Source organism: Dromiciops gliroides, chromosome 3 (assembly GCF_019393635.1).
Source record: "Dromiciops gliroides isolate mDroGli1 chromosome 3, mDroGli1.pri, whole genome shotgun sequence".
In the NCBI taxonomy this organism is placed as follows: Eukaryota; Metazoa; Chordata; class Mammalia; order Microbiotheria; family Microbiotheriidae; genus Dromiciops; species Dromiciops gliroides.
Window position 1 is genome coordinate 178,537,210 of NC_057863.1, and position 10,813 is coordinate 178,548,022.

Sequence of the window (10,813 nt, forward strand, 5' to 3'; positions counted from 1 at the left end):
GTCTTGCTGTCGAATCCAGAGGGTTCTGGAGTTGAGAGTGAAGTTGGTGACCTTGCCCAGCCCTCCCTCACTTAAATCCAATTCACTGCAAGTCATGACATCACCTCCTGATGTCACAATCCTCTTCAGCAATGGACAAAAAACAACAACAATATTTTATTTGTATATGTTGTAATATGTACTTGTTATCTCCCTTTAAAATGCAATCTCCTGCAAAACAGGGACTGTTTGGTTTCTCTTTTGTGTCCCCAGTAACTGGTACACAATAGATACTTAATAAATATTTGTTGATTGATAGACATGCTTCAAGATTTTTCAGTTGAAAAATAATGCCTTTTGGGGGCAGCTAGGTGGCGCAGTGGATAGAGCACCGGCCCTGGATTCAGGAGGACCTGAGTTCAAATCTGACCTCAAACACTTAACAATTACTAGCTGTGTGACTCTAGGCAAGTCACTTAACCCCCAATTGCCTCACCAAAGGAAAAAAAAAGAAAAAGAAAAAGAATGCCTTTTGAAAGTTTTAAACTGGAGGACTCCAAAGAATTATTCAACTTCCTTGTTTTTCTAACATAAATAATTGTGAGTAGGAAGGAAAGTGTCTGATTATTTTAGACCAAAACTCTGTCTTAATGTCCTCATCATTCCACAAGTGAAATATTGGATCTTTTAAAACTATATTGGGGGGCGGCTAGGTGGCACAGTGGATAAAGAACTGGTCCTGGATTCAGGAGTACGTGAGTTCAAATCCGGCCTTAGACACTTGACACTTACTAGCTGTGTGACCCTGGGCAAGTCACTTAACCCCCGCTGCCCCGCAAAAAACCAAAAAAACAAAACTATATTAGAGAAGACATTTTTCAAAAACAAACAAATAAATAATAGGGATTTGACACTTGATCTGCTTATCTCATGGGGTTATTTCATGAATGAAATAGCAGTACAAATTTAGTACATTCCAGACCCTGGGCTAACCTGGGGTGCAAATACAAAAAAACAAGACAGTCCCTGCCCTCAAGGGGTTTACATTTTAATTGAAAAGGACAATGAAGGAGCAGTGGCTAGGAAAGGGTGTTTTGTTTAGGAGAGTCACAGGGTTGGTGATTGGAATCATAGGACCATTGATTGACACATCTTTTCCAGGGATGGCAGTGCTGTTCTCCCAAACTAGAGATGGAAAGATGGAAGGAGGGTAGGTGTGGTGGCCTGATATGAATGGGGAGCTAGATTGGGCTAGAAACATGATTAGGAGCTGGGGTGCCAGGTGAGAGGTGAAGGCTGGAGTGGAAGAACATGGAAAGTGCTGTATTAGTCTTTAAAAATGCTATGAAATGTAAATATTATAGTTCACTGCCATCATCTAGGATCTCCAGAGGTCTTAATCCTTACCGAGCCATGAGTTCCCCCTATTCAAGTGGAGTGACTCACTATCTCAACTCAGGTCCTATTACTAACGTGTTTACATTATTAAAAGACTTTGTTGACCTGTGTGTTATTCTTTCTGATTCCCCTGCTAAAAGGCTCTTTTACATGATAGAATTTTACACAATAATGTCTGCATCCTATTGCTGTCTGTCATTAAACAGTCATCACAATCTCTTTTTTGGGGCATCCCTCAATAAGAAAATCAATAAAATGTATCCTATTTCAAGGGCAATGAGATAATGAATCAACAAAGGTATTGAAATTGAAAAGATAGTAAAAACACTGTCTGGGAATTCTCATGTTTGAAAGGGAAGTTTTGGGTTGAAGGAACGGGAAGGAACATGGGTCGCTGTCTTCAAGTAGGTAAAGGGTTGTTGGGTGAAGAAGGGATTAGATTTGTTTTGTTTGGGCCCAGAGCACAATAGTAGGAGTAATATGACTGGAAATTGTAGAGGTTGGTTTTAGGTTCAATTTAAGGGAAGTGTGATTGTCTGCTTCATGGAGCAATAGGTTTGCTATCTTGGGAGATCTCTTCAGCCGTGTTTGTAGGGGAATTCCTTTTCAGATGCTGAGGTTCCTAGGAAATTTTGTGAGTCTGAGAATGTTTAACTAGATTACTTCTGAGGGACTTTCTGATTCTGAGATCCTGTGAATGTGTAGCTAATTGAACTACAATTGAAAAAATGGAGCAATGCACAAAACGACTCAAATAATCCCAAAGATCATTAGCTAAAGAGGAGCTCTCAGAGAGATGAGCTCCAACTAAAATATTTTTATCAAAGACCAGAGAAGATAGGTAGGCCAAGATAATTCCTAAGATACCCAGCTCTAAACACAAATTCTAGGAGAAGGCCTTTGTTTTCCCCTTGTCTCATTCCAGACCTTATAAATTCTCTAATGGACTGTGAACAAAACTTGGGCTTGGGGGTTGGATCCCAGGCAAAAAGAAAGACCATTTAACAAATTATTACTTGAATAACAATTATTACTACTCACTTAAAAAAATTATACTTAACTTTTTAGTAATCTTACAGCATTGAACTATTTCATATACTCTCTTGTGTTTAACTAGCAGTAATGTAAAAATTCTCATCATATAAAAAGTAACATTGCACCTAGTATCACAGGCTTTATGCAACATGCAGTTACTATGAGTAATTTCTCAAATGTCTCCTACTTCAGGGATGCCTCCAATGAATTGGCTCATGGGCCCATTGATAATAATAAAATCTTTGCTTTTATAAAGGATAAAAACAGGTCTTTAGGGAACCTGGAAGCTTGGAATCATCCAACTAGACACAATTGGCTGGTCTCAAATTTAGGAACTTGTTGATAGCAGGAAGGGAGATACCTTGAAATAAAGTAATTTGCATTCTACCTGGTGAAAATAGAATTAAAAATGAAAATGTCTACTGATTTCAGATCTACCTGAAAGCTTTTACAATGTGAACTATTATTGTTCCATTTTTATTTTAAATCAACCTGGTAGTCTCCCTAATGGATATTGCTTTTAAGTCTTAGATGTCATTGAGAAATGGTACTTCATCCCTTTATAGAAACATCAGACATTCACAGCAGGCAGAAGATTGCAGGTCAGGGGACTCTCTTTCCCTGGAATCATTACTATGCCTCCTACAGGTAAGATTTGCTTGACCTTCTCTAGTATCACTGAGCTATTTAGCCAGGAATTAATTCTTGCCTTGATCTCTTAAGGGAGGGCGAAGAACTGAAGAGGGAAGATGAAGAGCCTGAGAAACAAAAGAGAATTGTGTTATATATAGCTCTCTGAGCTCCATCGATGGAGAATGGTTTTCATGGGGTCATGACCTAAGGTTTGTGGGTGGGCTGTGCATTTCGTGGGGGATAAAAAAGCTTGCAAAGGTTATGACTTTTGTTCAAAGAATTCTCAGAAGAATGACAGAGGGTGTGAGAATCATGCTAGAGCACTCTCATCGCCAGCTTAACTCAGGAAAATTTGCCAGGCCCAACAATAGCCTTTGTTCATGTGCCCCTAGGATAATGGACTCATTTTTTCAAGGTATGTCTCTCACTAGGGCTCTGAGAGGTCAGCTTTGAGAAGGATCTCCCATGAAGTAGCATGGCTGCTTTCTTTGGAGAAGGATTGGTGTCTATGGTCTTCGTGATCAGAGGTGCCAGACACCATTTCACTCTACGAATGTTGACTAGACCTATCAAGGGAGGAATGCATTAGCTCTGGCAAGTGAGAGAGAAATAGACTTAGAAAACTAGAGGGACTTACTAAGAAACCACTTTGAATACTATGTAAAGGAGATGTTCTCTTTCTTCTCCCTGTATAAAACCTCGACATTTACTCTTGTGTCAGAGGGAGAGCAAAATCTATTGAAGTCCAGAGTAAACTCTTAGGAAAATTATCAGTCTTTCATGATAAATTTGGGTCACTTGATATCTTGTTGTAGTGAAAACCCCACACTCAGAGTTCCTGCATATCCAGTTCTCTCACTTGTCTGTCTTGCTTTGAGTTTGAGAGGAGATGGGCATTGAGACAAGAACCACACTGGTAAGGGAGACAAAGAAAGACCATATTGAGAAGAAGAGGGGGGGCTGTAATACTGATTGGTCTTCAAAACCATATTTGCATCATAGAAAGGTTGGGGAAGAGTCCTTTCTTTTTCTATTGTCCCCCCCCCTCCAAACAGTATTTGTAATATTAATTTTTTTTTTTTTTGTGAGGCAACTGGGGTTAAGTGGACTTGCCCAGAGTCACACAACTAGTAAGTGTTAAGTGTCTGAGGTCGATTTGAACTCAGGTCCTCCTGAATCCAGGCCAGTGGATACACTGTGCCACTTAGCTGCCCCTGTAATATTAAATTAATTGTTCTTTAGATGTTTGATAAAATTCACTTGTAAATATATCTGTCCTGAAGAATTTTCTTTGGAAGTTCAATTATGGATTATTTATTTCTTTCTTCTGATATTAGATTATTTAAACAATCTATTCTACTGTTAACCTTAGTATTTTTATTTTTTGGTAAGTATTCATTTCATCTAAGTTGTCTGGTTTGCCATCTTATTGGCAAAATACTTTGTGAAATCTTTCCATTATTTCCTCTTCAATTATAATTAAAAAGTTTATGATATTAACACTTTCATTTACGTCTCATTTTAAAAATAAAATTAGCTTTTAATTGATTTGTTCACAGAAAAAATGTCCCCAGTTTCATTCAACAATTCTTTTCTCGTTGCAATTTTGTCTCTTGATTTTCGAGAATTCATATGTAGGTGTTTACTTCAGGTTTTGGATCTATTGTTTTTGTTTCCTAGTTCTTTCTTTAGTTGCAGAGACCAATTTCTTGATCAATTTGTCTCTTGTGTTGATGAAGAATAGAAATTAGAGATACAAATAAATAAAGAGAAAATTAATTTGTAAATTTAAAGATCTAAATTTTCCCTATGGCCTGCTTTCTACATCTCATAAGTTTTAGTATGTGGTCTCATTGTTGTAATTTGTCGGATTAAATTTCTATAGATTTGGTTCTTTTAGTCATCATTCATTCTTTCAGATTGTTTAATCTCCAAATGATTTTTAATTCTTCTTGAAAAGTTCTTTTTTGAATATAATGTTATTGTGTTATAACCAGTAAATAATGGATTTGGTATTTCTGATTATCTGCATTTTTGTGAGATTTTTAATGCCTCAATACATAGTCAAATTTTGTAAAGGTGCTGCTATTCACAGCATGTGAAGGTCTTTATGTTCCCATCCAGCAAGTACCAGAGCTCTAACATCTCTAATTTTTTCTGAGAGTTCTATTTGTGTCCCTAATTTATTTCTTATTTATATTTTGGTTATATTTGTCTAGATCTTAAATACGCACATTGAGGCTCCTATTATAGTTTTTTTGTCTGTTTCTTCCTATAACTCATTTGCTTTCCTTTAATATTTAGATGCTATCCAGTATCTATATGTAGTTGATATTAAGTTAGCACAATGTAGCATAGTACTTCTTTGGCTTCTACACCATGCCTACATGCCAATTACCTACTCTTTCCTTCAAGTCACTTTCCCACCCCCTTTTCACCCTTTTTTTGGTATGTATTCTCCCCCCCCCTCCCCATTAGATTGTGAGCTCCTTGAAGGCAGTGGCGCTCTTTGTATCTGTATCCTTAGTACTTAGTGTTGTACCTGGCTTAGTATAGTACCCCTAGTAGGAGTTTAATAAATCTCTATTGACTAATACAATTTTCATATGTATTTCTTTTAATCATGTATTCTTGTTATTGCCTTGGACTAAGATCATGACTGCTACCCTGCTTTTTTGAGTTCACCTGAAACAAAATAGAGTCTGCTCTAGCCCTCATTTAAAATGTTTATGTTATTTATGTTTCAATTTGTGTTTCTATAAACAGTATTGTTGAATTCTGCTGTCTAATTCCATGTCTACTGTCCTCTTCCATTTCATTGGTCAGTTTATGCCATGCATAGTTGTGATTATTAATTGTATATGTTCTCCATCTAGTCTTCTACTTTTTCCTCTCTTGTTCACAAATAAAGAAGTGGTAAAAGATAAAGTTGCCCAACAGTTGTGATGCATAAATTGTTAGGGAGGAAGACCCTTATAGTTGTGCCTTGAAAGAAGTATTGGATTTTTTTGAGATGGGGGTTGTTGTGATGGAATCCATATATTCCCAGCATTAGCATTGTCAGTACAAAGGCAACAATGTGGGAGATGGAGTGTTAATGAGTGAGAGAGAAGGCCATTTTGATTCAATAGTAGAGCATGGAAGGGTTATATTTAATAAGGCTAGGACATAAGTTGGATCAGGTTGCTATGAGCTTTAAAAATCAGAAGAGTTTATATTTTATTTAGAGGCAGCAGTGAACCCCTGGATTTGATTGAGTAGGGGAGTGACATGGGTCAGATATTTGTTTAAGGAAAGAGCAGTTTGATGGCTATGTGAAAGATGGATTGGAACAGGGAAGAAGTGAGGCAGGCCAGATCAATCAAGGTCAGAGTTGAGTACCCTTATGAAACTATAAGAAAGAAATTGGCAGGCTTTCATAAATGATATTCTCTAGGAGATCACATATTTAGAATAAGCAAAATTGACTGAAAGGTACAAAGTTTTCAATATCTTCTTTTATATTTTAGTTGCTGATTATTTGAAGGGAAAAAAAAACGATGGAGGAAAATGTGGCTTGAAAGACTCTCCGTCAATGAATGGCATCTCTGTGTGACTTTTTATAAGTATTTTAATATCTCTAGGTCTCAATTTCCTTATCTTTAAATGAGAGGATAAGACTTGGAGGTCTCAGAAGTCCTTTCAGCTCTCATACATCATCCTAGGATCATACATCCCAAGTGTCAGAGACAGGATTGAACCCAGTCCTATACAATGCTGACACCTCATGCATTTGTCAAAATAATACAAGAATTCTTATAGATATAACAGGAGATAAATTTGTTCATCAGTTCTCTGATTATTATCACTATTAAGTGAGTTATAAAATAAGTAGACATATACTTTGGGGGGGGAATGAGCATTAAGTGACTTACCCAGGGTCACACAGCTAGTAAGTGTCAAGTGTCTGAGGCCAAATTTGAACTCAGGCCCTCCTGAACCCAGGGCCAATGCTTTATCCACTGTGGCACCTAGCTGCCCTAGATATATATTCTTGAAAGATATTTTCCACTTTCTTGGAGGATTTTCTATGCAGAGTCCAGATGGAAAAGAGATTCTTTATAAGTGGTGTTGGTAAATAATACTGTGTTTCTTATGTCAAATCTCATAATACTACAGAGCTTCCTCACTAAGATATATGACCACTCAAAACAAATCCTATTAACAATCCACAAAAAGGAAAAATCAAATGGATGAAGAATGCCTATTCTAGACTATGACATATAATTGAATGGACAGTCCTTGAGTACAGCAATTACAGATGGACAGTCAATTGTACCCAGACCTGAATAGGAGGAAGTGAATTATATTGCATTTTCAATGGCTCAGATTGCTCCTTGACATACAAACCTATCTTTTAAACACCCCTGTTCTTCTGGCAATACTATGTGGCTGCAAATCTTGGAACACCACAGCCTTTGAAAAATCAAGAGTATGTGTAGTGCAAAGGGCATTGAAATGACTTATAATGGGCATAAGTAAACTGCAGCATGTCAGTAATCATGGTTTGCCTATAAGAAAGAGGATAAAATATATCATATATATATATATGTATATATATATATTTTTTTCCAATGGCTGTATGATTGGAAAAGGAGGTGAGTCTGTCCTGTAACTAGTGCAAGGCAATACAGAAAGATAGCCTGACTTTTGCTGGCAGTGGTCAACCCATGAATTGCTAAAAGACCGAAAGGAAAGTCTCTAGCACATTGGTAGACCCTTCTCTAGCAGATTTATGGATGGAAGAGGCCAACAAGAATAGTACAACATGGGAAGGCATGGATGGACTATAATTTGCACCAAATGGAAGTAATATCTATGTTTATATGTTCATGGCTCCTTTGGAGTATACAATTATGGGCATATCTTATGTAATCTCTCTGTAAGCAGATAAAAAAATGTGCTTTTACAAACATTACTGCTTCCACTTAACATGGAAGAACATAGTAAGGACAAGGGCATGTAATGGTTGGAATGACGCCACCTACTGAGACTTACTATAGAAAAGTTCCGCCATGAAGTGAAGGGTCTTTGAAGGCAAGACCATGTGTCTTTTCTTTGGCATCAGGAAGTGACGTCTGCTTGTGGGAGAAAGAAGGGGGAGCCTGGTGCTCTGTTTTGTGCCTTTTCCTAAGGACTTCTCGGTGGAGAAGGGGAGCTAAAATGTACTCTCCCTTTAATAGATAGATGAATGTAGGCCTTCTTTCTTTCTTACCAAATTCTTATTCTCCTTAATAAATGCTAAAAGTCTCTCTTGCTAAAGCTTATAATTTATTGCGACCACTCGTTAGATATTTCAGACAGATTAGGTAGAATTTTAGCCTTAACAGTCATTATTTCTTTCTTCTCAGGTTTGGTTCCCCCTTTTCTTTTCCCAGGAAGTTCTATATCTTTCCCTGTAATTCGTAGTCTTTCAGAGACTATAACCTTTGAAATCTTTAATTTCTGTGAAAGTGTGTGTGGGTGTGTAGCAGGAGTAGTTGAATTATACATTCATGTGCCACTCTCTGGCACAGAAATGATCTAAATTGTGCAAATTTTATTCTTTTAATGCTAACATGACAGTCAATCAGCAGGTATTCATTGAGTGCATGTTCTGTGCCAGGCACTGTGCTAAATGATGACCTCCCAAAGCTTTCAGTCTACTGGAGGGATACAGATGGTGGCTAGAAAATGGAGCTTTAGTCCAGGGGCAGTCAAAAGGATTGTGAATAAAGCCACTGGCAAAAGATTCTCATGCCATTCTAGTAGCAACCATATAATTAATCATGTTTCTGATTGAAAGGGGAAAAGCTTAGTAGTGAGGGTGTTGAGTGGGGGGAAGGACATAAGAGGTGACAGGGGAAATGGCAAAATGCCCTGTCTGGATCAATTCTTTCACATAATATGTCTGGATGTGATAAAATATAATCTGGGTGTCAGAGTCAGTTACATAGAAATGACTCAGGTAAGGGTTAACAAATTTACCTCTAATCTAGGTAGCCCCACTAGGAACTGAAGGGATTATTTTTCCTGGGTTGGGGAAGCACATTCCTAATCTTAGTTACTGCGCTGAGTGTTGCTCTTCCTCAAGGGTGAAAAAGAGGACAAATGGCAAGATGAATGTCCTGATATCTTAGTAGGGGTCTAGATGGGATGAATCATGGTTTGGTGGGTCTGGGGGCCTGTTGGGATTGACTCATTCTCTAATTCAGTCACTCTAACCCTGGGGAGAGCCTCCAAACTCAGTGCATGTTTGATGGGTGGGAAAAGGGTCCGGATATGAGATGGCTGCTGCGCCTAATAGAGAGGGGTGGGCAGCAGGCAGAGTAATGACAACCCACAATTAAAAAAGACTTCAATATTAATGTCTTTCTTTCTTTCTTTTCTTTTTTTCTTTTTTTGCTGTGCAATGAGGGTTAAGTGACTTGCCCAGGGTCACACAGCTAGTAAGTGTCAAGTGTCTGAGGCCAAATTTGAACTCAGGGGTCCTCCTGAATCCAGGGCCTGTGCTTTATCCACTGCGGCCACCTAGCTGGCCCCTGTCTTAATTTATTTCTTAGTCAAGCCTGAAGAGTGGTGAAAGTTAAGGGATGAATAAATAAAAATCATTTATTATGTGTCACATACTGTGCTAAGTGCTGAAAGTACAAAGACAAAAATCAGCCTCTGTTAGGCATCTTATTACTCTCTGGAATTAAAGGCAAAAATATAGTTCCTTGCTCTCAAGGAGTTCACATTCTATGAGGGGAGGACAATATTATAAGAGTGGTAGCCAGAATTTTGGGTATGGGAAGTCAAAGGGATGGTGAGTGACTACATAGGGGCAGTTGATTGACACATCTTTTATAGGACTGATAGTGTTGATTTGATTATTCTTCATAAAACAAGAAGTGGAAAGTAATAGAGGGGAGGGGAACAGGGCAAAGGAGAAGACATAGATAGAATGACAAGGAGCTGGATGGAGAGCAATATGATGGTCTGGATTCCCAATATCTTTAAATATGTGAATTCTCATCAATGGGGCCCCATGGTAGGAGATGAAATATCTGATGGATACAGTGGTTGGAGTATAGCAGCATTCTAGAATCATATTCAGAGAGGGAAAAAGCAAGAGGGCTCAAATATGACTCTTCATGACTCCATGTGGGGTTTTCTTGCAAAGATATTAGAGTGGTTTTCCATTTCCTTCTCCAATTCATTTTACAGTTAAGGAAACTAAGGTCAACAGGGCTCAGTGACTTTCCCAGGGTCATTCTACTACCAAGTACCTGAAGCTAGATTTGAACTCAGATCTTCCTGACCCCTGGGTCAGCACTCTATCCACTGCACTACCTCACTGCCCCACTGTACCCCTATTTCCAGGTCCTGCAGAGTGCTAGGCACATTGAAGTTACTCAATATTTACGGATAGATAAATCATATACTTCCCCAAAAAGCTTGGGCCTCTAATGACATGATATCTATGATAAATGAGTTTCTTTATCCCTGTATTTTTTCACACCATTATCCAAAAGCGTAGGACTTTGAAGATAGGTTCTGTAAAAAATTTGGATAAATAGTACATTATATTAGAGAAGTCAGACATTTTGAGTTGGTGACAGTCCTCTGTGCAAGGAAAATGAATGCATTTGATGAACAATTATAGAGACATTATGTGGGACTCTGCTATATATACTATGTTCAAATTGGCCTTGTCTTTATTCCCATAATTACCAAAGATAAACAAAATTCACTGATGGGCCTTATA